This window comes from Rhipicephalus microplus, chromosome 3, assembly GCF_043290135.1.
Source record: "Rhipicephalus microplus isolate Deutch F79 chromosome 3, USDA_Rmic, whole genome shotgun sequence".
NCBI lineage: Eukaryota > Metazoa > Arthropoda > Arachnida > Ixodida > Ixodidae > Rhipicephalus > Rhipicephalus microplus.
The window spans coordinates 85,073,927-85,095,758 of NC_134702.1; the positions used below are offsets into that span (position 1 = coordinate 85,073,927).

Below are 21,832 nucleotides of genomic sequence, written 5' to 3' on the forward strand. Positions count from 1 at the left end.
AAAGCCTATTTTGCCCTCGCTGACCCTAAATCCCAGTGCTTTGAAAAACTCTGCGCTCATCATGAACTATAGGGTGAAGCCCTTTACAGAACATTATCAAGTGTTCGGCAGTTTCTTCTTCCTCTCCACACGCACTGCATACTGTGTCGACCCCTTCGTATTTGGCCCGATATGTCTTGGTTCGCAGTACTCCCGTCCTGGCCTCAAACAGTAGAGAACTACCCCGAGTATTATCATAGATCCTTTCCTTGGCAATTTCCTGCTTAAAAGTTCTGGACTTTGAATCCAGCGATCCGCAACAAGAGACTCCAGCGATGGCAACAAGAGAATGAGCGCTGCTACCGGTGTCTATTTGCGGACAGTTTCGTCATTGCCAGCTTTTGATGCATTAGCAAAAATGAAAAGCAAGGTCTCACGGAGATTTGAACTCGGATCGAATGATTCAGAGTCCAAAGTGCTAAACTTTACACCATGAGACCGCACTTTCTGATGCCGGGAATCGAACCCGGGCCTTATGGATGGAAGCCACATATCCCAGCCATTAGACCACGCAGAGATAACGCCAAGGGAGTGAGGGCTAATACCGGTGTCTTTTGGCGGACGGTTTCGTCGTTGGCAGCTATTCCTGCATTAGCAAAAACAGAAAGCAAAGTCTCACCGAGATTTGAACTCGGATTGCTGGATTCAGAGTCCAGAGTGCTAACCATTACACCATGAGACCGCATTTTCCGACACCGGGAATCAAATCCGGGCCTTCTTGGTGGAAGCCAGATATCCTAGCCACTAGACCACGCCGGAGATGGCTTAAGGCAGCAAAATTGGTACCGCGGTCTATTCGTGGAAAGTTTCGTTGTTGCCAGTTTTGCTGCATTAGCAAAAATAAAAAGCAAGGTCTCACCGAGATTTGAACTCGGATCGCTGGATTCAAAGACCAGAGCGCTAACCATTACACCATGAGACCACACTTTCCGTCGCCGGGAATCGAACCCGGGCCTTCTTAGTGAAAGCTAGATATCCTAGCCACTTGACCACGCCGTAGATGGCGAGAAGAGAACGAGTGCTAGTACCGGTGTCTATTCGCGGAGAGTCTCGTAATTGCCAACTTTTGCTGCATTAGCAAAAATAAAAAGCAAGGCCTCACCGAGATTTGAACTCAGATTGCTGGATTCAGAGTGCAGAGTGCTAACCATTGCACCATTAGACCACACTTTCCGACGCCGGGAATTGAACCCGGGCCTTCTGGGTGAAAGCCAGATATCCTAGCCACTAGACCACGGCGGAGACGGCTCAAGGGAGCGAACATCGGTACCGCGGTCTATTCGTGGACAGCGTCGTCGTTCCCAGCATTTGCTGCACTAGGAAAAATAAAAAGCAAGGTCTCTGAGATTTGAACTCGTATTGCTGGATTCAGAGTCCAGAGTGGTAACCATTCCACCATTAGACCACACTTTCCGACCCCGGGAATCGAACCAGGGCCTTCTTAGTGAAAGCCAGATATCCTAGCCACTAGATCACGCCGGAGATGGCGCAATGGAGCAAGCATCGGTACCGTGGTCTATTTGTGGACAGTTTCGTTGTTGCCAGCTTTTGCTGCATTAGCAAAAATAAAAAGCAAGGTCTCACCGAGATTTGAATTCAGATCGGTGGATACAGAGTGCTAACCATTACACCAATAGACCACACTTTCCCACTTCGGAAATCGAACCCTGGCCTTCTGGGTGAAAGCCAGATATCCTAGCCACTAGACCACGGCGGAGACGGCTCAAGGGAGTGAGCATCGGTACCGCGGTCTATTCGTGGACAGCGTCGTCGTTGGCAGCTTTCCCTGCATTAATAAATAAAAAAAGCAAGGTCTCACCGAGATTTGAACTCGGATCGCTGGATTCATAGTCCAGAGTGCTAGCCGTTACACCATCAGACCGCACTTTCCAACGCCGGGAATCAAACCCGGGCCTTCTTGGTGAAAGCCAGACATCCTAGCCACTAGACCACGCCAGAGATGGCGCGAAGGGAATGAGCGCTAGTACCGGTGTCTGTTCGCGGACAGTTTCGTCGTTGCTAGCTTTTGCTGCAGTAGCAAAAATAAAAAGCAAGGTCTCACCGAAATTTGAACTCGGATTGCTGGAATCAAACTCCAGAGTGCTAACCATTACACAATGAGACCGCACTTTCCGACGCCGGGGATCAAACCCGGGCCTTCTTGGTGAAAGCCAGATATCCTAGCCACTAGACCACGCCGGAGATGGCGACAAGAGAACGAGCGCTGGTACCGGTGTCTATTCGCGGACAGTTTCGTCATTGGCAGGTTTTGCTGCATTAGCAAAAATAAAAAGCAAGGTTTCACCGACATTTGAACCCGGATCGCTGGATTCAGAGTCCAGAGTGCTAACCATTACACCATGAGACCGCACACCCCGACGCCGGGAATCGAACCCGCGCCTTGTTTGTGAAAGCCAGATATCCTAGCCACTAGACCACGCCGGAGATGGCGCAAGGCAGCGAGCATCGGTACCGCGGTCTATTCGTTGACAGTTTCGTCGTGTCCAGCATTTGCTGCATTAGCAAAAATAAAAAGCAAGGTCTCACCGAGATTTGAACTCGGATCGCTAAATTCAGAGTCCAGAGTGCTAAGCGTTACACCACGAGACTGCACTTTCTGATGCCGGGAATTGAACCCAGGCCTTCTGGGCGAAAGCCAGATAAACTTGCCACTAGACCACGCTGGAGATGGCGACAAGAGAACGAGCGCTAGTACCGGTGTCTATTCGCGGACAGTTTCGCCGTTGCCAGCTTTTGTTGCATTAGCAAAAATAAAAAGCAAGGTCTCACCGATATTTGAACTCGGTTCGCTAGAATCAGGGTCCAGAGTGCTAGCCGTTACACCATGAGACCGCACTTGCCGACGCCGGGAATTAAACCCGGGCCTTATTGGTGAAAGCCAGGTATCCCAACCACTAGAAGACGCCAGAGATGGCGCCAAGGGAATGAGCGCTGGACCCGGTGTCTGTTCGCAGACAGTTTTGTCGTTGCTAGCTTTTGCTGCAGTAGCAAAAATAAAAAGCAAGGTCTCACCGAGATTTGAACTCGGATCGCAGGATTCAAAGACCAGAGTGCTAACCATTACACCATGAGACTGCACTTACTGACGCCGGGAATCGAATCCGGGCCTTCTGGGTGAAAGCCAGATATTCTAGCCACTAGACAACGTCGGAGATGGCAACAAGAGAACGAGCGCTGCTACCGGTGTCTATTCGCGGACAGTTTCGTCATTGCCAGCTTTTGCTGCATTAGCAAAAATAAAAAGCAAGGTCTCACGGAGATTTGAACTCGGATCGAATGATTCTGAGTCCAGAGTGCTAAACTTTACACCATGAGACCGCACTTTCTGATGCCGGGAATCGAACCCGGGCCTTCTAGATGGAAGCCACATATCCCAGCCATTAGACCACGCAGAGATAACGCCAAGGGAATGAGCGCTGGTACCGGTGTCTTTTGGCGGACGGTTTCGTCGTTGGCAGCTATTCCTGCATTAGCAAAAATAGAAAGCAAAGTCTCACCGAGATTTGAACTCGGATTGTTGGATTCAGAGTCCAGAGTGCTAACCGTTACACCATGAGACCGCACTTTCCGACACCGCGAATCAAATCCGGGCCTTCTTGGTGGAAGCGAGATATACTAGCCACTAGACCACACCGGAGATGGCTTAAGGCAGCAAAATTGGTACCGCGGTCTATTCGTGGGAAGTTTCGTCGTTGCCAGCTTTTGCTGCATTAGCAAAAATAAAAGCAAGGTCTCACCGAGATTTGAACTCGTATCGCTGAATTCAAAGACCAGAGCGCTAACCATTACACCATGAGACCACACTTTACGACGCCGGGAATCAAACCCGGGCCTTCTTAGTGAAAGCCAGATATATTTGCCACTAGACCACGCAGGAGAGGGCGACAAGAGAACGAGCGCTAGTACCGATGTCTACTCGCGGACAGTTTCGCCGTTGCCAGCTTTTGTTGCATTAGCAAAAATAAAAAGCAAGGTCTCACCGAGATTTGAACTCGGATCGCTGGATTCAAAGACCAGAGTGCTAACCATTACACCATGAGACCACACTTTCCGACGCCGTGAATCGAACCGGGCTTTTTTGGTGAAAGCCAGATATCCTAGCCACTAGACCACGCCAGAGATGGCTGAAGGGAGCAAGCATCGGTTAAGCGGTGTATTCGTGGACAGTTTCGTCGTTGCCAGCTTTTGCTGCATTAGAAAAAATAAAAAGGAAGGTCTCACCGAGATTTGAACTCGTATCGCTGGATTCAGAGTGCAAAGTGCTAACCATTACACTAATAGACCACACTTTCCCACGCCAGAAATCGAACCCTGGCCTTCTGGGTGAAAGCAAGATATCCTAGCCACTAGACCACGGCGGAGACGGCTCAAGGGAGCGAGCATCGGTACCGCGGTCTATTCGTGGACAGCGTCGTCGTTTCGAGCATTTGCTGCATTAGGAAAAACAAAAAGCAAGATCTCTAAGATTTGAACCCGAATTGCTGGATTCAGAGTCCAGAGTGCTAACCGTTACACCATGAGACCGCACTTTCCGACGCCGGGAATCGAATCCGGGCCTTCTTGGTGAAAGCCAAATATCCTAGCCACTAGACCACGCTGGAGATGGCTTAAGGCAGCAAAATTGGTACCGCGGTCTATTCTAGGAAAGTTTCGTCGTTGCCAGCTTTTGCTGCATTAGCAAAATAAAAAGCAAGGTCTCACCGAGATTTGAACTCGGATCGCTGGATTCAAAGTCCAGAGTGCTAAACATTACACCATGAGACCACACTTTCCGACGCCGGGAATCGAACCCGGGCCTTCTTAGTGAAAGCCAGATATCCTAGCCACTAGACCACGACGGAGATGGCGAAAAGAGAACGAGCGCTGGTACCGGTGTCTATTCCCGGACAGTTTCGTCATTGCGAGCTTTTGCTGCATTAGCAAAAATAAAAACAAGGCCTCACCGAGATTTGAACCCGGATCGCTGGATTCAGAGTCCAGAGTGCTAACCGTTACACCATGAGACCGCACCTTCCGACGCCGAGAATCGAACGCGGGCCTTCTGGGTGAAAACCAGATATCATAGCCACTAGACCACGCCAGAGATGGCGACATGAGAACGAGCGCTAGTACCAGTGTCTGTTCGCGGACAGTTTCGTCGTTGCCAGCTTTTGCTGCATTAGCAAAAGTAAAAAAGCAAGGTCACACCGAGATTTGAACTCAGATCGCTGGATTCAGAGCCCAGAGTGCTAAATGGTACACCATGAGACTGCACTTACTGACGCCGGAAATCGAACCTGGGCTTTCTGGGTGAAAGCCAGATATCCTAGCCACTAGACCACGTCGGAGATAGCATCAAAAGAACGAGCGCTGGTACCGGTGTCTATTCGCGGACAGTTTCGTCATTGCCAGCTTTTGCTGCATTAGCAAAAATAAAAAGCAAGGTCTCACCGAGATTTGAACTCGGATCGCTGGATTCAGAGTTCAGAGTGCTAAACTCTACACCATGAGACCGCACTTTCTGACGCCGGGAATCAAATCCCGGCCTTCTTGGTGAAAGCCAGATATCCTAGCCACTAGACCACGCCAGAGATGGCTCAAGGGAGCAAGCATCGGTGAAGCGGTGTATTCGTGGACAGTTTCGTCGTTGCCAGCTTTTGCTGCATTAGAAAAAATAAAAAAGAAAGGTCTCACCGAGATTTGAACTCGGATCACATGATTCAGAGTACAGATTGCTAACCGTTACACCATGAGACCGCACTTTGGACGCCGGGAATCGAACCCGGGCCTTCTGGGTAAAATACAGATACCCTAGCCACTAGACCACGCTGGAGATGACAACAGGAGAACGAGCGCTGGTACCGGTGTCTATTCGTGGACAGTTTCGTTGTCGACAGCTTTTGCTGCATTAGCAAAAATAAAAAGCAAGGTCTCACCGAGATTTGAACTCAGATTGCTAGATTCAGAGTGCAGAGTGCTAACCATTGCACCATTAGACCACACTTTCCGACGCCGGGAATCGAACCCGGGCCTTCTGGATGAAAGCCACATATCATAGCCACTAGACCACGCAGAGATAACGCCATGGGAATGAGCGCTGGTACCGGTGTCTATTGGCGGACGGTTTCGTCGTTATCAGCTATTCCTGCATTAGGAAAACTAGAAAGCAAAGTCTCACCGAAATTTGAACTCGGATTGCTGGAATCAAACTCCAGAGTGCTAACCATTACACCATGAGACCGCACTTTCCCATGCCGGGAATTAAACCCGGGCCTTCTTGGTGAAAGCCAGATATCCTAGCCACTAGACCACGCCGGGGATGGCGACAAGAGAACGAGCGCTGGTGTCGGTGTCTATTCGCGGACAGTTTCGTCATTGGCAGGTTTACTGCATTAGCAAAAATAAAAAAAAAGGTCTCACCAACATTTGAACCCGGATCGCTGGATTCAGAGTCCAGAGTGCTAACCGTTGCGCCATGAGACCGCACTTTCCGAACCGGTTATCAAACCCGGGCCTTCTGGGTGAAAACCAGATATCCTAGCCACTAGACCACGCCGGAGATGGTGACAAGAGAACGAGCGCTAGTACCGGTGTCTATTCGCGGACAGTTTCGCCGTTGCCAGCTTTTGTTGCATTAGCGAAAATAAAAAGCAAGGTCTCACCGAGATTTGAACTCAGATCGCTGGATTCAAAGTCCAGAGTGCTAACCATTACACCATGAGACCGCACTTTTCGACGCCGAGAATCGAACACGAGCCTTCTTTGTGAAAGCCAGATATCCTAGCCACTAGACCACGCCGGAGATGGCTCAAGGCCGCGAGCATCGGTACCGTGGTCTATTCGCTGACAGTTTCGTCGTTGCCAGCTTTTGCTGCATTAGCAAAAATAAAAAGCAATGTCTCACCGAGATTTGAACTCGGATTGCAGGTTTCAGTGTCCAGAGTGCTAACCGTTTCACCATGAGACCGCACTTTCCGACGCCGGGAATTGAACCCGGGCCTTTTGGGTGAAAGCCAGATATCCTAGCCACTAGACCACGCTGGAGATGGTGACAAGAGAACGAGCGCTTGTACCGGTGTCTATTCGCGAACAGTTTCGTCTTTGCGAGCTTTTGCTGCATTAGGAAAAATAAAAAGCAAGGTCTCACCGAGATTTCAACTCAGATTGCTGGATTCAGAGTGCAGAGTGCTAACCATTGCACCATTAGACCACACTTTCCGACGCTGGGAATCGAACCCGGGCCTTCTGGGTGAAAGCCAGATATCCTAGCCACTAGACCACGCTGGAGATGACGACAAGAGAAGGACCGCTGGTACCGGTGTCTATTCGTGGACAGTTTCGTCGTTGCCAACTTTTGCTGCATGAGCAAAAATAAAAAGCAAGGTCTCACAGAGACATGAACTGGGATTACTGGATTCAAAGTCCAGAGCGCTAACCATTACACCTTGCGACCGCACTTTCCGACGCCGGGAATCGAACCCGGGCTTTTTTTGTGAAAGCCAGATATCCTAGCCACTAGACCACGCCGGAGATGGCTCAAGGCAGCGAGCATCGGTACCGCGGTCTATTCGCTGACAGTTTCGTCGTTGCCAGCTTTTCCTGCATTAGGAAAAATAAAAAGTAAGGTATCACCGAAATTTGAACTCGGATCGCTGGATTCAGAGTCCAGAGTGCTAACCATTACACCATGAGACCGCACTTTCCAACACCGGGAATGAAACGCGGGCCTTCTTGGTGAAAGCCAGATATCCATGCCACTAGACCATGCCAGAGATGGCGCCGAGAGAATGAGTGCTAGTGCCGGTGTCTGTTCGCGGACAGTTTCATCGTTGCCAGCTTTGCTGCATCAGAAAAAAAGCAAGGTCTCACCGAGATTTGAAATGAGATCGCTGGATTCAAAGTCCAGAGTGCTAACCATTACACCATGAAACCGCACTTTCCGACGCCGAGAATCAAACCCGGGCCTTCTTTGTGAAAGCCAGATATCCTAGCCACTAGACCATGCCGAAGATGGCACAAGGCAGCGAGCAAAGGCACCGCGGTCTATTCGTTGACAGTCTCGTCGTTGCCAGCTTTGCTGCATTAGCAAAAATAAATAAGCAAGGTCTCACCGAGAAATGAACTCGGATCACTGGATTCAGAGTCCAGAGTGCTAACCGTTACACCATGAGACCGCACTTTCCAACGCCGGGAATTGAACCCGGGCCATCTGGGTGAAAGTCAGATATCCTAGCCACTAGACCACGCCGGAAATGACGACAAGGGAACCACCACTGGTACCGGTGTCTATTCGTGGACAGTTTCGTCGTTGCCAGCTTTTGCTGCATTAGCAAAAATAAAAAGCAAGGTCTCACCGAGATTTGAACTTCGTTCCCTAGATTCATAGTCCAGAGTGCTAGCTGTTTCACCATAAGACCGCACTTTCCAACACCGGGAATGAAACCCGGGCCTTCTTGGTGAAAGCCAGATATCCTAGCCACTAGAACATGCCACAGATGGCGCCAAGCGAATGAGCGCTAGTACTGGTTTCTGTTCGTGGACAGTTTCGTCGTTGCCAGCTTTGCTGCATTAGCAAAAATAAAAAGCAAGGTCTCACCGAGATTTGAACTCAGATCGCTGGATTCAAAGTCCAGAGTGCTAACCATTACACCATGAGACCGCACTTTTCGACGCCGAGAATCGAACACGGGCCTTCTTTGTGAAAGCCAGATATCCTAGCCACTAGACGACGCCGGAGATGGCTCAAGGCCGCGAGCATCGCTACCGTGGTCTATTCGCTGACAGTTTCGTCGTTGCCAGCTTTTGCTGCATTAGCAAAAATAAAAAGCAAGGTCTCACCGAGATTTGAACTCGGATCGCTGGATTCAAAATCCAGAGTGCTAACCATTACACCATGAGACCGCACTTTCCGACGCCGGGAATTGAACCTGGGCCTTCTGGGTGAAAGCCAGATATCCTAGCCACTAGACCATGCCAGAGATGGCGACATGGGAATGAGTTCTGGTTCCGGTAAGTTTTCGCGGACAGTTTCGTCGTTGCCAGCTTTTGCTGCATTAGGAAAAATAAAAAGCAAGGTCTCAACGAGATTTGAACTTGGATCGCTGGATTCAGAGTCCAGAGTGCTAACCGTTACACCATGAGACCGCACTTTTTAACACCGGGAATGAAACCCGGGCCTTCTTGGTGAAAGCCAGATATTCTAGCCACCAGACCACGCCGGAGATGGCGACAAGAGAACGAGCGCTAGTACCGGTGTCTTTTCGCGCACAGTTTCGCCGTTGCCAGCTTTTGTTGCATTAGCAAAAATAAATAGCAAGGTCTCACCGAGATTTGAACTCGGTTCCCTGGATTCAGATTCCAAAGTGCTAGCTGTTACATCATGAGACCGCACTTTCCAACACCGGGAATTGAACCCGGGCCTTCTGAGTGAAAGCCAGATATCCTAGCCACTAGACCACGCCGGAGCTGACGGCAACAGAACGAGCGCTGGTACCGGTGTCTATTCGTTGAGAATTTCGTTGTTGCCCGCTTTTGCTGCATTAGCAAAAATAACAAGCAAGATCTCACCAAGATTAGAACTAGTATCGCTGGATTCAGAGTCCAGAGTGCTAACCGTTCCACCAAGAGACCGCACAATCCGACGCCGGGAATCGAACCCGGGTCTTCTTGGTGAAAGCCAGATATCCTAGCCACTAGACCACGCCGGAGAAGGCTCAAGGCAGCGAGTATCGGTACCGCGGTCTATTCGTTGAGAATTTCGTTGTTGCCCGCTTTTGCTGCATTAGCAAAAATAACAAGCAAGATCTCACCAAGATTAGAACTAGTATCGCTGGATTCAGAGTCCAGAGTGCTAACCGTTCCACCAAGAGACAGCACTTTCTGATGCCGGGAATCGAACCCGGGCCTTCTGGGTGAAAGCCAGATATCCTAGCCACTAGACCACGCCAGAGATGGCTCGAGGGTGCTAGCATCGGTACCGTGGTCTATTCGTGGACAGCGTCGTCGTTGCCAGCTTTTGCTGCATTAGGAAAAATAAAAAGCAAGGTCTCACCGATATTTGAACCCGAATCGCTGTATTTAGACTCCAGAGTGCTAACCATTATTCCATGAGACCGCACTTTCCGACGCCGAAAATCGAACCCAGGCTTCGTGGGTGACAGCCAGATATCCTAGCCACTAGACCACGCCAGAGATCGCGACATGGGAATGAATGCTGTTACTGGTGTGTTTTCGCGGACAGTTTCGTCGTTGCCAGCTAATGCTGCATTAGGAAAAATAAACAGCAAGGTCTCACCGAGATTTGAACTCGGATTGCTGGATTCAGAGTCCAGAGTGCTAACCGTTACACCATGAGACCGCACTTTCCAACACAGGGAATGAAACGCGGGCCTTCTTGGTGAAAGCCAGATATCCTAGCCACTAGACCATGCCAGAGATGGCGCCAAGGGAATGAGCGCTTGTACCGGTGTCTGTCAACGGACAGTTTCGTCGTTGCCAGCTTTTGCTGCATTAGAAAAATAAAAAGCAAGGTCTCACCGAGATTTGAACTCGGATCGCTGGATTCAAAGTCCAGAGTGCTAACCATTACACCATGAGACCGCACTTTCCGACGCCGGGAATCGAACCCGGGCCTTCTGGGTGAAAGCCAGATATCCTAGCCACCAGACCACGCCGGAGATGGCGACAAGAGAACGAGCGCTAGTACCGGTGTCTTTTCGCGCACAGTTTCGCCGTTGCCAGCTTTTGTTGCATTAGCAAAAATAAATAGCAAGGTCTCACCGAGATTTGAACTCGGTTCCCTGGATTCAGATTCCAAAGTGCTAGCTGTTACATCATGAGACCGCACTTTCCAACACCGGGAATTGAACCCGGGCCTTCTGAGTGAAAGCCAGATATCCTAGCCACTAGACCATGCCGGAGCTGACGGCAACAGAACGAGCGCTGGTACCGGTGTCTATTCGTGGACAGTTTCGTCGTTGCCAGCTTTCGCTGCATTACAAAAATAAAAAACAAGGTCTCAACGAGATTTGAACTCAGATCACTGGATGCAGAGTGCACAGTGCTAACCGTTCCACCAAGAGACCGCACAATCCGACGCCGGGAATCGAACCCGGGTCTTCTTGGTGAAAGCCAGATATCCTAGCCACTAGACCACGCCGGAGAAGGCTCAAGGCAGCGAGTATCGGTACCGCGGTCTATTCGTTGAGAATTTCGTTGTTGCCCGCTTTTGCTGCATTAGCAAAAATAACAAGCAAGATCTCACCAAGATTAGAACTAGTATCGCTGGATTCAGAGTCCAGAGTGCTAACCGTTCCACCAAGAGACCGCACAATCCGACGCCGGGAATCGAACCCGGGTCTTCTTGGTGAAAGCCAGATATCCTAGCCACTAGACCATGCCGAAGACGGCACAAGGCAGCGAGCATCGGTACCGCGGTCTATTCGCTGACAGTTTCATCGTTGCCAGCTTTTGCTGCATTAGCAAAGCTAAAAAAGCAAGATCTCACCGAGAATTAAACTCGGATCGCTGGATTCAGAGTCCAGAGTGCTAACCGTTACACCATGAGACCGCAATTTCCGACGCCGAGAATTTAACCCGGGCCTTCTGGGTGAAAGCCAGAAATCCTAGCCACTAGACCACGCCGGATATGACGGCAACAGAAACAGCGCTGGTACCGGTGTCTATTCGCAGACAGCGTCGTCGTTGCCAGCCTTGGCTGCATTAGCAAAAATAAACAAGCAAGGTTTCACCGAGAATTGAACTCGGATCGCTGGATTCAGAGTATAGAGTGCTAACCGTTACACCATGAGACAGCACTTTCCGATGCCGGGAATCGAACCCGGGCCTTCTGGGTGAAATCCTGATATCCTAGCCACTAGACCACGCCAGAGATGGCTCGAGGGAGCGAGCATCGGTACCGTGGTCTATTCGTGGACAGCGTCGTCGTTGCCAGCTTTTGCTGCATTAGGAAAAATAAAAAGCAAGGTCTCACCTTTATTTGAACCCGAATCGCTGTATTTAGACTCCAGAGTGCTAACCATTATTCCATGAGACCGCACTTTCCGACGCCGAAAATCGAACCCAGGCTTCGTGGGTGACAGCCAGATATCCTAGCCACTAGACCCCGCCAGAGATCGCGACATGGGAATGAGTGCTGTTACTGGTGTGTTTTCGCGGACAGTTTCGTCGTTGCCAGCTAATGCTGCATTAGGAAAAATAAAAAGCAAGGTCTCACCGAGATTTGAACTCGGATTGCTGGATTCAGAGTCCAGAGTGCTAATTGTTACACCATGATACCGCACTTTCCAACACAGGGAATGAAACCCGGGCCTTCTTGGTGAAAGCCAGATATCCTAGCCACTAGACCATGCCAGAGATGGCGCCAAGGGAATGAGCGCTAGTACCGGTGTCTGTTCGCGGATAGTTTCGTCGTTGCCAGCTTTTGCTGCATTAGCAAAAATAAAAAGCACGGTCTCACCGAGATTCGAACTCGGTTCCCTGGATTCAGAGTCCAGAGTGCTAGCTGTAACAGCATGAGACCACACTTTCCAACACCAAGAATGAAACCCGGGCCTTCTTGGTGAAAGCCAGATATTCTAGCCACTAGACAATGCAAGATGGCGCCAAGGGAATGAGCGCTAGTACCGGTGTCTGTTCGCGGACAGTTTCGTCGTTGCGAGCTTTGCTGCATTAGCAAAAATAAAAAGCAAGATCTCACCAAGATTTGAACTCGTATCGCTGGATTCAGAGTCCAGAGTGCTAACCGTTACACCATGAGACCGAACTTTCCGACGCCGGGAAGGAATTGAACCCGGGCCTTCTGGGTGAAAGCCAGATATCCTAGCCAGTAGACCACGCCGGAGCTGACGGCAACAGTTTGAGCGCTGGTACCGGTGTCTATTTGTGGACAGTGTCGTCGTTGCCAGCTTTAGCTGCATTAGCAAAAATAAAAAGCAAGGTCTCACTGAGATTTGAACTCAGATCACTGGCTGCAGAGTGCAGAGTGCTAACCATTACACCCATAGACCACACTTTCCGACGCCGGGGATCGAACCCGGGCCTTCTGGGTGGAAGCCAGATATACTAGTCACTAGACCATGCCGGAGAAGGCGACAAGAAAACGAGCGCTGGTACCGATGTCTATTCGCGGTCAGCGTCGTCGTTGCAAACTTTTGCTGCATTAGCAAAAATAATAAAAGCAAGGTCTCACCAAGTTTGAACTCGGATCGCTGGATTCAGAGTCCAGAATGCTAACCATTACACCATGAGACCGCACATTGCGACGCCAGGAATGGAACCCGGGCCTTCTTGGTGATAGCCAGATATCCTAGCCACTAGACCACGCCGAAGTTGGCACAAGGCAGCGAGCATTGGTACCGCGGTCTATTCGTTGACAGTTTCGTCGTTGCCAGCTTTGCTGCATTAGCAAAAATAAAAAGCAAGGTCTCACCGAGATTTGAACTCAGGTCGCTGGATTCAAAGTCCAGAGTGCTAACCATTACACCATGAGACCGCACTTTGCGACGCCGAGAATCGAACCCGGGCTTTCTTTGTGAAAGCCAGATATCCTAGCCATTAGACCACGCCGGAGATGGCTCAATGCAGCGAGCATCGGTACCGCGGTCTATTCGTTGACAGTTTTGTCGTTGCCAGCTTTTGCTGCATTAGAAAAAATAAAAAGCAAGGTCTCACCGAGATTTGAACTCGTATCGCTGGATTCAGAGTGCAGAGTGCTAACCGTTACACCATGAGACCGCAATTTCCGACGCCGGGAATCGAACCCGGGCCTTCTTGGTGAAAGCCAGATATCCTAGCCACAGACCACGACAGAGATCGCGACATGGGAATGAGTGCTGGTACCGGTGTGTTTTCGCGGACAGTTTCGTCGTTGCCAGCTTTTGCTGCATAAGGAAAAATAAAAAGCAAGGTCTCACCGAGATTTTAACTCGGATCGCTGGATTCAGAGTCCAGAGTGCTAACCGTTACACCATGAAACCGCACTTTCCAACACAGGGAATGAAACGCGGGCCTTCTTGGTGAAAGCCAGATATCCTAGCCACTAGACCATGCCAGAGATGGCGCCAAGGGAATGAGCGCTAGTACCGGTGTCTGTTCACGGACAGTTTCGTCGTTGCCAGCTTTTGCTGCATTAGAAAAATAAAAAGCAAGGCCTCACCGAGATTTGAACTCTGATCGCTGGATTCAAAGTCCAGAGTGCTAACCATTACACCATGAGACCGCACTTTCCGACGCCGGGAATCGAACCCGGGCCTTCTGGGTGAAAGCCAGATATTCTAGCCACCAGACCACGCTGGTGATGGTGACAAGAGAACGAGCGCTAGTACCGGTGTCTTTTCGCGCACAGTTTCGCCGTTGCCAGCTTTTGTTGCATTAGCAAAAAGAAATAGCAAGGTCTCACCGAGATTTGAACTCGGTTCCCTGGATTCAGAGTCCAAAGTGCTAGCTGTTACATCCTGAGACCGCACTTTCCAACACCGGGAATTGAACCCGGGCCTTCTGAGTGAAAGCCAGATATCCTAGCCACTAGACCACGCAGGAGCTGATGGCAAAAGAACGAGCGCTGGTACCGGTGTCTATTCGTGGACAGTTTCGTCGTTGCCAGCTTTCGCTGCATTAGCAAAAATAAAAAGCAAGGTCTCAACGAGATTTGAACTCAGATCACTGGATGCAGAGTGCAGAGGGCTAACCATTAAACCAATAGACCACACTTTCCGACGCCGGGGATCGAACTCGGGCCTTCTGGGTGAAAGCCAGATATACTAGCCACTAGACCACGCCGGAGATGGCTCAAGGGAGCGAGCATCGTTACCGCGGTCTATTCGTTGACAGTTTGGTCATTGCCAGGTTTCGCTGCATTAGCAAAAATAAAAAGCAAGGTCTCACCGAGATTTGAGCTTGGATCGCTGGATTCAAAGTCCAGACTGCTAACCATTCCACCATGAGACCGCACTTTTCAACGCCGGGAATCGAACCCGGGCCTTTTGGGTGAAAGCCAGATATCCTAGCCAGTAGACCACGCCGGAGATGGCGACAAGAGAATGAGCGCTAATACCGGTGTCTATTCACGCACAGTTTCGCCGTTGCCAGCTTTTGTTGCATTAGCAAAAATAAAAAGCAAGGTCTCACCGAGATTGGAACTCAGATCGCTGGATTCAAAGTCCAGAGTGCTAACCATTACACCATGAGACCGCACTTTCCGACGCCGGGAATCGAACCCGGGCCTTCTGGGTGAAAGTCAGATATCCTAGCCTTTAGACCACGCGGGAGATGGCTCGAGGGAGCGAGCATCGGTACCGCGGTCTATTCGTGGACAGCGTCGTCGTTGCCAGCTTTTGCTGCATTAGGAAAAATAAAAAGCAAGGTCTCACCGAGATTTCAACCCAAATCGCTGTATTTAGACTCCAGAGTGCTAACCGTTAATCCATGAGACCGCACTTTCCGACGCGGGGAACCAAACCCGGGCCTTCTGGGTGAAAGCCAGATATCCTAACCACTAGACCACGCCGGAGATGGCGACAAGAGAACGAGCGCTAGTACCGGTGTCTATTCGCGCACAGTTTCGCCGTTGCCAGGTTTTGTTGCAATAGCAAAAATAAAAAGCAAGGTCTCACCGAGATTTGAACTCGGTTCCCTGGATTCAGAGTCCAGAGCGCTAGCTGTTACACCATGAGACCGCACTTTCCAACACCGGGAATGAAACCCGGGCCTTCTATGTGAAAGCCAGATATCCTAGCCACAAGACAATGCAAGATGGCGCCAAGGGAATGAGCGCTAGCACCGGTGTCTGTTCGCGGACAGTTTCGTCATTGCCAGCTTTGCTGCATTAGCAAAAATGAAAAAGCAAGGTCTCACCGAGATTTGAGATTTCTGGTACACCAAAATGAAACAAAACAGAGGGAACTCTTATTACAATAACCAGTTCAGAATATATAGAAACAAAGCAGTTGCAGCTATGCGTAAACATAAGCGACTCTACTACAAGAAACAAGTAACTTCAACTTCCAATGACTGTGGCAAACTTTGGAAAGTTATTAACTCTATTATACAGCCAACTCCATCAAAAAGAGTCCTCCCTGAAATGCTGCAAATGCAGAATCTTGCAAATCAGTTCAACGAGCACTTCTGTTCTGTAAGTTCAAAGTTGCATAGTAGCCTAAATTCACCAAAAGAACCTTCTTTACCTCCTTCCCTACTGAAAAGTTCCGTATGAAATCTTACGGAAAATATATGGACTCCGTAACATTTCCTTATGCTACATACGGAAAACTAATGGAGTTTTATGGAAATATACGGAAGTTGTATGGCATTTACGGAAAGCTTCTTATGGAATATATGGAAGGATAAGGAAATTGTATGGCGTATACGGAAAGCTTTTTATGGAGTATACAGAAAGATAAGGAAAATGTATGGCGTATATGGAATGCTTTTTATGGAGTATATGGAAGGATAAGGAAGTTTTATGGCGTGGATGGAGTGAGTTTTATGGAAAATATGGAAAGATAAGGAAACTTATGGAGCATACGGAGAGTTCATTATGGAAGATTTGGGAGGATAAGGAAAGTGTATTGAGTGTACAGAAGCTTTCATAAGGAAAATACAGAATGTAAGGTCTTACGGAAATATACAAATTTCGTAAGGTGCTTACGAAAATGTGCAATAGTGTATGAAAGGAATGTGGATTCTTGCAAAATTGTGGAAACTGTACAGTTGTTGTCACATTTTCAGCAGGAAATACGAGCTCTATAAAGTTATAAATGAATGCACAGTGACATATATAGTACAAAAGAATAACGCAGGCTAGTCTGTGTTGTCAGTCACCGTTGTTCGCCCTTTTCCAGAATGAATAGAACTTCTGCAGATGACCAGGTGCTAAAGTCTGTCACACGGAAAATGTGTCATTCACAAGGAATGACAATAACTGTCATTTTACTTGCATGCTGTCACACGAAAACAAATCAAGCAAGCAAAGCATAACTTCAAGGGCTCGTTTTTTGGTAGAAACAATAATAATGAGAACTAAATTCAATGTGAATGAACTTGTCAATATTAATGAAACTGTTCTCATTAACATTGGCAAAGAGAAATGTCATTTTAAAATATCGACCATGAGCTTAGCTCTTCTGAGCACCGACAAAAGAAATGAAAATCTATGAAAACTAATTGCATGTAGCCTAAAAATAATTTTTTATTGATAGTATATGTGCTCCTACAATATAGATACAGCTATACACAACTTGCCACAGCTTCACGACAGAAACGAGGTAGGGGCAGAGGGAGTGGTCAGAAAAATAATTAAGTATGAGAGCACAACTGATATGTACGGACACATAATGGTGCTTATCATTGATGCACGGATGGTCGTGTATAGAGCTGGGTCGTTTTGAGATCTTCAAAAGCATTGTTTCAGACCACCATGCAGATTACGCTTCCATTGTAGTGCTACATAAAACACAACTTATGGGCCAGCTTTAATGAATGAAAAGATTATAGGTTAAACAAATGCTTTAAAATATATCATATCATGGCTGCATGGACGCATACAAGCTATGTAAAGCGCAATAAAGTGAGGACGCATGAGCTTCTCTTGATGCTTCAGTTCTACATAGATGCTTCAACTGTGCTGCAAAGAAATTTAACCAATGTCTGTGTGTGCAACATTGTCCATTTTAAACTATCTATATGTATATATAAAATTCCTACTGCGGGTTAAGCTACGTAGCACTCCATAACTCTTCCTTTTATTAAGGGCAATTTTTCAAACAATCAACATTATTCATTTTCTGTCTCATGACTTCGTGCCGGCAATTCTTGGTTTGGCTCGATCACAATTGTGCAGCCCTTATTTTGGAGGAATCAAAAAACATCAACCAAAATATATTTTGGAACTGCTCCTCGGTGATATTGCCTTCCCTCAACTGCCACAGCTTGAGATGAGTCATATAGCAAGTCTCGCGCATACCTAGGGCCTACCCTTGAGGAAACTGGTCCGGCTGTGAAATGCTCAGTTTTTTCTCAAATAAACTTTTTGGTTTGAGTTTTCTCAGTTCTCGAGTCCCCTCACAATAAAGCAGACCCAATGTTCCCCTTAGTCCTTAATTTTGTTATATTATGAAATAAATAAAAAAATTAATACTGAAAATAAAAATACTAATAACTGTTGCGCAAAAAACACAGTCCCACATACGTACTTGAACGCAGTATTGCTTTTATTTTGTTTTATAACCTAAGGCATTAGAAAAAATAGCAGTACAACAAAAATGTTGAAAAAAAAAACAAAAAAAAATTTAGTTTTGGCGGGACTCGAACCTGCGCCACTCAGTTGTGCTCGTGCACGTGAACCGAGTGCGTTAACTAGCTAAGCTATTCGCGCTAAACAGTGAAGTAGTGTTTAAGTTATGCATATAAATTTGCTTTTCACACGCTATGTGTTGGCATATTTATGTACGATATGCGATCGTATCTATTGTTGTGTGCATACGTTTTGTGATTGTATATACGTCACATGCTTTTCGCATGTCTTTCAACTATAGATTGCTGCCCCGCCGCGGATGAAAACAAGTATTTTTACATCCACACACAAGCTTGAGCAGTTGAAGGTTGTTTCCCGGGGCTCTCTTGCGATTGAGTCGGCCACCACAGGGAATTAGAGTGATACGCCATTAATCCCTGCATCTAGCTGTATTCCACTTAGTAGCTCTATCGCTTGATGACAAATCGAGCGCGGGGCGCGACGCTATTGCGCACCACCATGCCTTGCGTAGCGGCGACATCAGCTCATTGCGCCGGCCGGCTTGCTTCGATTTGCTTCAGAGCAAAGAGATGTCATACCTTGAAAGATTGCGTACTGCACTATGTCAAAATGTTACTGCCTTGTAGCCATCCTATTATTCATTGAGAATTGATAACTCTGACATCACTACTGTAGAGCTTTGCGTCGGCGACACGCACCGAACGTGAAACCGCACTACGTCTGTCGTAGAAGCAGTAGGAGGCTGTCGTCTGCTAGAACAAAAACAAAACAAAAACCTGCAAAAATATTCATAAGTTGTAACTTGTTTTTTGAATAACCGTTTATCACTTTTAAAGTTATTTTGCCAGATAACATACATTTTTTTTAGTTTATAGCAGCGACAGATGTTTTTTTTTTCCCTCACACAGATATCCAAGCCAAATCCATTCACAGCTAAAGCCACATGTTGTTTGTCTTTGTCTCCGTGGGTAGCTCTCTCCTGTGTTCGCGCTGCTACACACGAGAGCACGAAATGTTAAATTTACGCAAGGAAGCGCCGTTCCTCGTTCGTGTGATGTGCTAAGATTGCGCCCTATTCCCGCGGTTGTTCGAGTGTGGATCAAGTGCGAGTCGTCCAAGGAATCGGCGGGTTGGGCGGGCGCTCGAAGGACTCCGAGGTGACGGCTGACGCCTGTGGTTGCTTCCCTCAGGACAGTGTGAAAGAAACTAAAGGTAAGGGGGACACTTTTTTATGTAGACCAAATATGCCACTCAGTGCAAGTGTGTGTTGCTGCACTCGAAGGAGGCGTCGTGAAACGGCAACCTTACGCGCCTTTGCGAGTGCGGTTGCCGATTCGCTTTGACAACGCTAACGCTAGCAGAGCCATGGCGCATCGGCGCGGCCTTACTGGAGCTCATTCGAGACAACTGCGGCAACATGCATGTGTATGGTGATCGATTTTTTCATATGTGCAGTGTAGTGAGGAAGACGCACACGGCGCTTGCTACGTTGTTGATTAAACGAAGCCTGCAGTGCCATTTGATGGAAAGCAGCATTTTGTTTACGTTCGCGGGCGATACAACTCGTAACTTGGCTCGATTCACCTAGCCAACCGCCTAAGTGGGTTGATTAGCATACGTTCACGGTAGAGCGTTATTATGCCCCTAAACAGGGGCGTGTGCTTGTTAAAAGATATAATGTGTGTGCCTAGTGTAGAGAGAGAGGTGTTCGTGCAATCTGCATATGTACCTGCAAGACGCTTTTGCTTGTAACTAATAATGTACCGGCCAGCACCTACATTGTACGCCTGACTTTGAAGAAAACTTGCATGCACAATGTGAGATTTTGTAATCTGCCAGAGTTGCTTTTTATAAAATAATACACTGCCAGCATGTTCAAAATATGTTTCACTGCTGTGTGGCAGGCGTGCGGTTATCATACTGTTGTGTAGTTGCTGATGCAAGCACTTATAGTTTTGATGCGTTAATATTTCTCATCTAACTCATCAGGTGTTTGGCTGTTTCAGCACAAACAAGGCAAAGAGAGAAGGAAGACGGGTAATGACAGGAGGAGTGCCGACTTTTGTTTGCAGGAGAATGCCCATGTTGGTGTATTTATCGTGACAGCCTTTCTGTGTTGCTTTCTTGCCCAATTTATGCAACAACAGAGTTGTCAGCAATATGAGAGAGAACACTGAAATTAGCTTTTAAAGATCATGGTGACTAAATGCCTACTAATTCACAGCACAAAGTAACAACAAAAGACATCAGTATGATTATTGTGGACGAGTACAGTCTTGCATCTAAAAAATATATTGTGCAAAATGTTGCCTAAGTAAGAAACCTCTCTATGTTTGCAAATAGTGTGACGTCACTTCGAGCGCCGTGCCAGCCATTCCCTCCCTCTGTGCAAGGGCCTGTTGGCAAGGAAGTTGTTTGTGACGTTCCTGATAGACCACTGAGATGTATGCGATTCTAAACCTGTAGCCTAATATATACGTAATCTTTTGCGCAGTTACATCGCTGCATCTAACACCTACAACTTATTTGCATATTTACATTGCTCCCTTAGAACCTAACACACAAACTTGTTGTTTGCATTGTCACTTCATGAATATCGAGCGGTAAAGGTACTGAGTATATGTGAAACAAGAATCTCTGCTTATTACATGAAGACATATGAGGCCTTCGATAAAACGAGTTATACCTTTATTGGGCTTGCGTACTCGTCGGGGCGATTCATACATGCAGCTTCAGCAAATGGTATCTTCCAGCCCGGTGACCATGCAATTTTTTTCTGCACATAGCGCAAACACTGAGATGTACCCACTCGCAGATGGTCGCGTCAAGTGCATATTTACCTTGACTAAAATGTCGAATCAAGTTTTTTCATCGACCGGTCCCTGCCATGAGTGCTAACGTCTTCGCAAACAAGACACATTGTTATTGACACTGCACACACCACACACAATATTCTCAGTTGAACCAATATTCTCAATACCTTTCAATGCACACTACATGCCGCAATCAACAGTGCACATTTTTGAAGACTATGCCACTGTTCCTCGCACAGGCCACCACGTGTGTTCACTTCTTCAAGATAAACAGACAGCGTGGCAAATATTTTACCACACAGCTAGATGTTTGCTGACACATACTACAGCTAATGTCGACATTGTAACGTGAAGTGTAAGCTTTGAAAAATTAAAGCTTGCCCCAAACACCGCACAACTGTACCGGGCTGAGCCACCAGCGGGAGTGTTTTTCCAGCCACACCTTTTACATGTGCCAGTGACATCATGCTTTGACGTACCTCGGTAGGGGCCTATCGCTGCATACTTTATGTGGATGAGGGTCCTGTTAGTGAAAGCAGGCATTGTTGATTTCGTAACTTGTTCATTCCCAACTGGACCTTCATTTGCACGAGTTGTCTGACTGATATTCAGGCGAACTTTTGTGCAATAATTTATACAGTTGGCAGTCTGTGCTTGCTCCATACTGTTGTTACTGGTGTTTCTTGTTGTTACTTTGCACTGCTCATTA

General features: G+C 47.8%; 40 non-coding genes across 40 annotated transcripts; all 40 read right to left on the reverse strand.

Annotated features, from left to right (window-relative positions):
* Window positions 1-649: 649 nt before the first annotated feature.
* TRNAQ-CUG (transfer RNA glutamine (anticodon CUG)) lies at window positions 650-721 on the reverse strand. Its single transcript has one exon. It is a non-coding gene; the product is annotated as a tRNA-Gln (tRNA).
* A 168-nt stretch (window positions 722-889) lies between these two features.
* On the reverse strand, window positions 890-961 carry TRNAQ-UUG (transfer RNA glutamine (anticodon UUG)). The gene has a single exon. It is a non-coding gene; the product is annotated as a tRNA-Gln (tRNA).
* A 248-nt stretch (window positions 962-1,209) lies between these two features.
* Window positions 1,210-1,281, reverse strand: TRNAE-UUC (transfer RNA glutamic acid (anticodon UUC)). The gene has a single exon. It is a non-coding gene; the product is annotated as a tRNA-Glu (tRNA).
* A 568-nt stretch (window positions 1,282-1,849) lies between these two features.
* On the reverse strand, window positions 1,850-1,921 carry TRNAH-AUG (transfer RNA histidin (anticodon AUG)). The gene has a single exon. It is a non-coding gene; the product is annotated as a tRNA-His (tRNA).
* Window positions 1,922-1,926: 5 nt separating this feature from the next.
* TRNAE-UUC (transfer RNA glutamic acid (anticodon UUC)) lies at window positions 1,927-1,998 on the reverse strand. Its single transcript has one exon. It is a non-coding gene; the product is annotated as a tRNA-Glu (tRNA).
* Window positions 1,999-2,169: 171 nt separating this feature from the next.
* Window positions 2,170-2,241, reverse strand: TRNAE-UUC (transfer RNA glutamic acid (anticodon UUC)). Its single transcript has one exon. It is a non-coding gene; the product is annotated as a tRNA-Glu (tRNA).
* A 1,307-nt stretch (window positions 2,242-3,548) lies between these two features.
* On the reverse strand, window positions 3,549-3,620 carry TRNAQ-CUG (transfer RNA glutamine (anticodon CUG)). The gene has a single exon. It is a non-coding gene; the product is annotated as a tRNA-Gln (tRNA).
* Window positions 3,621-4,031: 411 nt separating this feature from the next.
* Window positions 4,032-4,103, reverse strand: TRNAQ-UUG (transfer RNA glutamine (anticodon UUG)). The gene has a single exon. It is a non-coding gene; the product is annotated as a tRNA-Gln (tRNA).
* A 649-nt stretch (window positions 4,104-4,752) lies between these two features.
* Window positions 4,753-4,824, reverse strand: TRNAQ-UUG (transfer RNA glutamine (anticodon UUG)). The gene has a single exon. It is a non-coding gene; the product is annotated as a tRNA-Gln (tRNA).
* A 5-nt stretch (window positions 4,825-4,829) lies between these two features.
* Window positions 4,830-4,901, reverse strand: TRNAE-UUC (transfer RNA glutamic acid (anticodon UUC)). The gene has a single exon. It is a non-coding gene; the product is annotated as a tRNA-Glu (tRNA).
* Window positions 4,902-4,994: 93 nt separating this feature from the next.
* On the reverse strand, window positions 4,995-5,066 carry TRNAQ-CUG (transfer RNA glutamine (anticodon CUG)). Its single transcript has one exon. It is a non-coding gene; the product is annotated as a tRNA-Gln (tRNA).
* A 5-nt stretch (window positions 5,067-5,071) lies between these two features.
* On the reverse strand, window positions 5,072-5,143 carry TRNAE-UUC (transfer RNA glutamic acid (anticodon UUC)). Its single transcript has one exon. It is a non-coding gene; the product is annotated as a tRNA-Glu (tRNA).
* Window positions 5,144-6,692: 1,549 nt separating this feature from the next.
* On the reverse strand, window positions 6,693-6,764 carry TRNAQ-UUG (transfer RNA glutamine (anticodon UUG)). Its single transcript has one exon. It is a non-coding gene; the product is annotated as a tRNA-Gln (tRNA).
* Window positions 6,765-7,011: 247 nt separating this feature from the next.
* On the reverse strand, window positions 7,012-7,083 carry TRNAE-UUC (transfer RNA glutamic acid (anticodon UUC)). Its single transcript has one exon. It is a non-coding gene; the product is annotated as a tRNA-Glu (tRNA).
* A 171-nt stretch (window positions 7,084-7,254) lies between these two features.
* Window positions 7,255-7,326, reverse strand: TRNAE-UUC (transfer RNA glutamic acid (anticodon UUC)). Its single transcript has one exon. It is a non-coding gene; the product is annotated as a tRNA-Glu (tRNA).
* Window positions 7,327-7,662: 336 nt separating this feature from the next.
* On the reverse strand, window positions 7,663-7,734 carry TRNAQ-CUG (transfer RNA glutamine (anticodon CUG)). The gene has a single exon. It is a non-coding gene; the product is annotated as a tRNA-Gln (tRNA).
* Window positions 7,735-8,141: 407 nt separating this feature from the next.
* Window positions 8,142-8,213, reverse strand: TRNAQ-CUG (transfer RNA glutamine (anticodon CUG)). The gene has a single exon. It is a non-coding gene; the product is annotated as a tRNA-Gln (tRNA).
* Window positions 8,214-8,218: 5 nt separating this feature from the next.
* On the reverse strand, window positions 8,219-8,290 carry TRNAE-UUC (transfer RNA glutamic acid (anticodon UUC)). The gene has a single exon. It is a non-coding gene; the product is annotated as a tRNA-Glu (tRNA).
* Window positions 8,291-8,626: 336 nt separating this feature from the next.
* On the reverse strand, window positions 8,627-8,698 carry TRNAQ-UUG (transfer RNA glutamine (anticodon UUG)). The gene has a single exon. It is a non-coding gene; the product is annotated as a tRNA-Gln (tRNA).
* A 170-nt stretch (window positions 8,699-8,868) lies between these two features.
* On the reverse strand, window positions 8,869-8,940 carry TRNAQ-UUG (transfer RNA glutamine (anticodon UUG)). Its single transcript has one exon. It is a non-coding gene; the product is annotated as a tRNA-Gln (tRNA).
* A 5-nt stretch (window positions 8,941-8,945) lies between these two features.
* On the reverse strand, window positions 8,946-9,017 carry TRNAE-UUC (transfer RNA glutamic acid (anticodon UUC)). Its single transcript has one exon. It is a non-coding gene; the product is annotated as a tRNA-Glu (tRNA).
* Window positions 9,018-9,431: 414 nt separating this feature from the next.
* Window positions 9,432-9,503, reverse strand: TRNAE-UUC (transfer RNA glutamic acid (anticodon UUC)). The gene has a single exon. It is a non-coding gene; the product is annotated as a tRNA-Glu (tRNA).
* A 171-nt stretch (window positions 9,504-9,674) lies between these two features.
* Window positions 9,675-9,746, reverse strand: TRNAE-UUC (transfer RNA glutamic acid (anticodon UUC)). The gene has a single exon. It is a non-coding gene; the product is annotated as a tRNA-Glu (tRNA).
* Window positions 9,747-9,916: 170 nt separating this feature from the next.
* On the reverse strand, window positions 9,917-9,988 carry TRNAE-UUC (transfer RNA glutamic acid (anticodon UUC)). Its single transcript has one exon. It is a non-coding gene; the product is annotated as a tRNA-Glu (tRNA).
* A 336-nt stretch (window positions 9,989-10,324) lies between these two features.
* Window positions 10,325-10,396, reverse strand: TRNAQ-CUG (transfer RNA glutamine (anticodon CUG)). The gene has a single exon. It is a non-coding gene; the product is annotated as a tRNA-Gln (tRNA).
* A 170-nt stretch (window positions 10,397-10,566) lies between these two features.
* Window positions 10,567-10,638, reverse strand: TRNAQ-UUG (transfer RNA glutamine (anticodon UUG)). The gene has a single exon. It is a non-coding gene; the product is annotated as a tRNA-Gln (tRNA).
* A 5-nt stretch (window positions 10,639-10,643) lies between these two features.
* Window positions 10,644-10,715, reverse strand: TRNAE-UUC (transfer RNA glutamic acid (anticodon UUC)). The gene has a single exon. It is a non-coding gene; the product is annotated as a tRNA-Glu (tRNA).
* Window positions 10,716-10,886: 171 nt separating this feature from the next.
* On the reverse strand, window positions 10,887-10,958 carry TRNAE-UUC (transfer RNA glutamic acid (anticodon UUC)). Its single transcript has one exon. It is a non-coding gene; the product is annotated as a tRNA-Glu (tRNA).
* A 170-nt stretch (window positions 10,959-11,128) lies between these two features.
* Window positions 11,129-11,200, reverse strand: TRNAE-UUC (transfer RNA glutamic acid (anticodon UUC)). The gene has a single exon. It is a non-coding gene; the product is annotated as a tRNA-Glu (tRNA).
* A 336-nt stretch (window positions 11,201-11,536) lies between these two features.
* Window positions 11,537-11,608, reverse strand: TRNAQ-CUG (transfer RNA glutamine (anticodon CUG)). The gene has a single exon. It is a non-coding gene; the product is annotated as a tRNA-Gln (tRNA).
* Window positions 11,609-11,613: 5 nt separating this feature from the next.
* Window positions 11,614-11,685, reverse strand: TRNAE-UUC (transfer RNA glutamic acid (anticodon UUC)). Its single transcript has one exon. It is a non-coding gene; the product is annotated as a tRNA-Glu (tRNA).
* A 1,140-nt stretch (window positions 11,686-12,825) lies between these two features.
* On the reverse strand, window positions 12,826-12,901 carry TRNAE-UUC (transfer RNA glutamic acid (anticodon UUC)). The gene has a single exon. It is a non-coding gene; the product is annotated as a tRNA-Glu (tRNA).
* A 171-nt stretch (window positions 12,902-13,072) lies between these two features.
* On the reverse strand, window positions 13,073-13,144 carry TRNAG-UCC (transfer RNA glycine (anticodon UCC)). The gene has a single exon. It is a non-coding gene; the product is annotated as a tRNA-Gly (tRNA).
* Window positions 13,145-13,480: 336 nt separating this feature from the next.
* Window positions 13,481-13,552, reverse strand: TRNAQ-UUG (transfer RNA glutamine (anticodon UUG)). Its single transcript has one exon. It is a non-coding gene; the product is annotated as a tRNA-Gln (tRNA).
* Window positions 13,553-13,964: 412 nt separating this feature from the next.
* On the reverse strand, window positions 13,965-14,036 carry TRNAQ-CUG (transfer RNA glutamine (anticodon CUG)). The gene has a single exon. It is a non-coding gene; the product is annotated as a tRNA-Gln (tRNA).
* A 170-nt stretch (window positions 14,037-14,206) lies between these two features.
* On the reverse strand, window positions 14,207-14,278 carry TRNAQ-UUG (transfer RNA glutamine (anticodon UUG)). The gene has a single exon. It is a non-coding gene; the product is annotated as a tRNA-Gln (tRNA).
* Window positions 14,279-14,526: 248 nt separating this feature from the next.
* On the reverse strand, window positions 14,527-14,598 carry TRNAE-UUC (transfer RNA glutamic acid (anticodon UUC)). The gene has a single exon. It is a non-coding gene; the product is annotated as a tRNA-Glu (tRNA).
* Window positions 14,599-14,769: 171 nt separating this feature from the next.
* TRNAE-UUC (transfer RNA glutamic acid (anticodon UUC)) lies at window positions 14,770-14,841 on the reverse strand. The gene has a single exon. It is a non-coding gene; the product is annotated as a tRNA-Glu (tRNA).
* Window positions 14,842-15,177: 336 nt separating this feature from the next.
* TRNAQ-UUG (transfer RNA glutamine (anticodon UUG)) lies at window positions 15,178-15,249 on the reverse strand. Its single transcript has one exon. It is a non-coding gene; the product is annotated as a tRNA-Gln (tRNA).
* A 247-nt stretch (window positions 15,250-15,496) lies between these two features.
* TRNAE-UUC (transfer RNA glutamic acid (anticodon UUC)) lies at window positions 15,497-15,568 on the reverse strand. The gene has a single exon. It is a non-coding gene; the product is annotated as a tRNA-Glu (tRNA).
* Window positions 15,569-21,832: the final 6,264 nt, after the last annotated feature.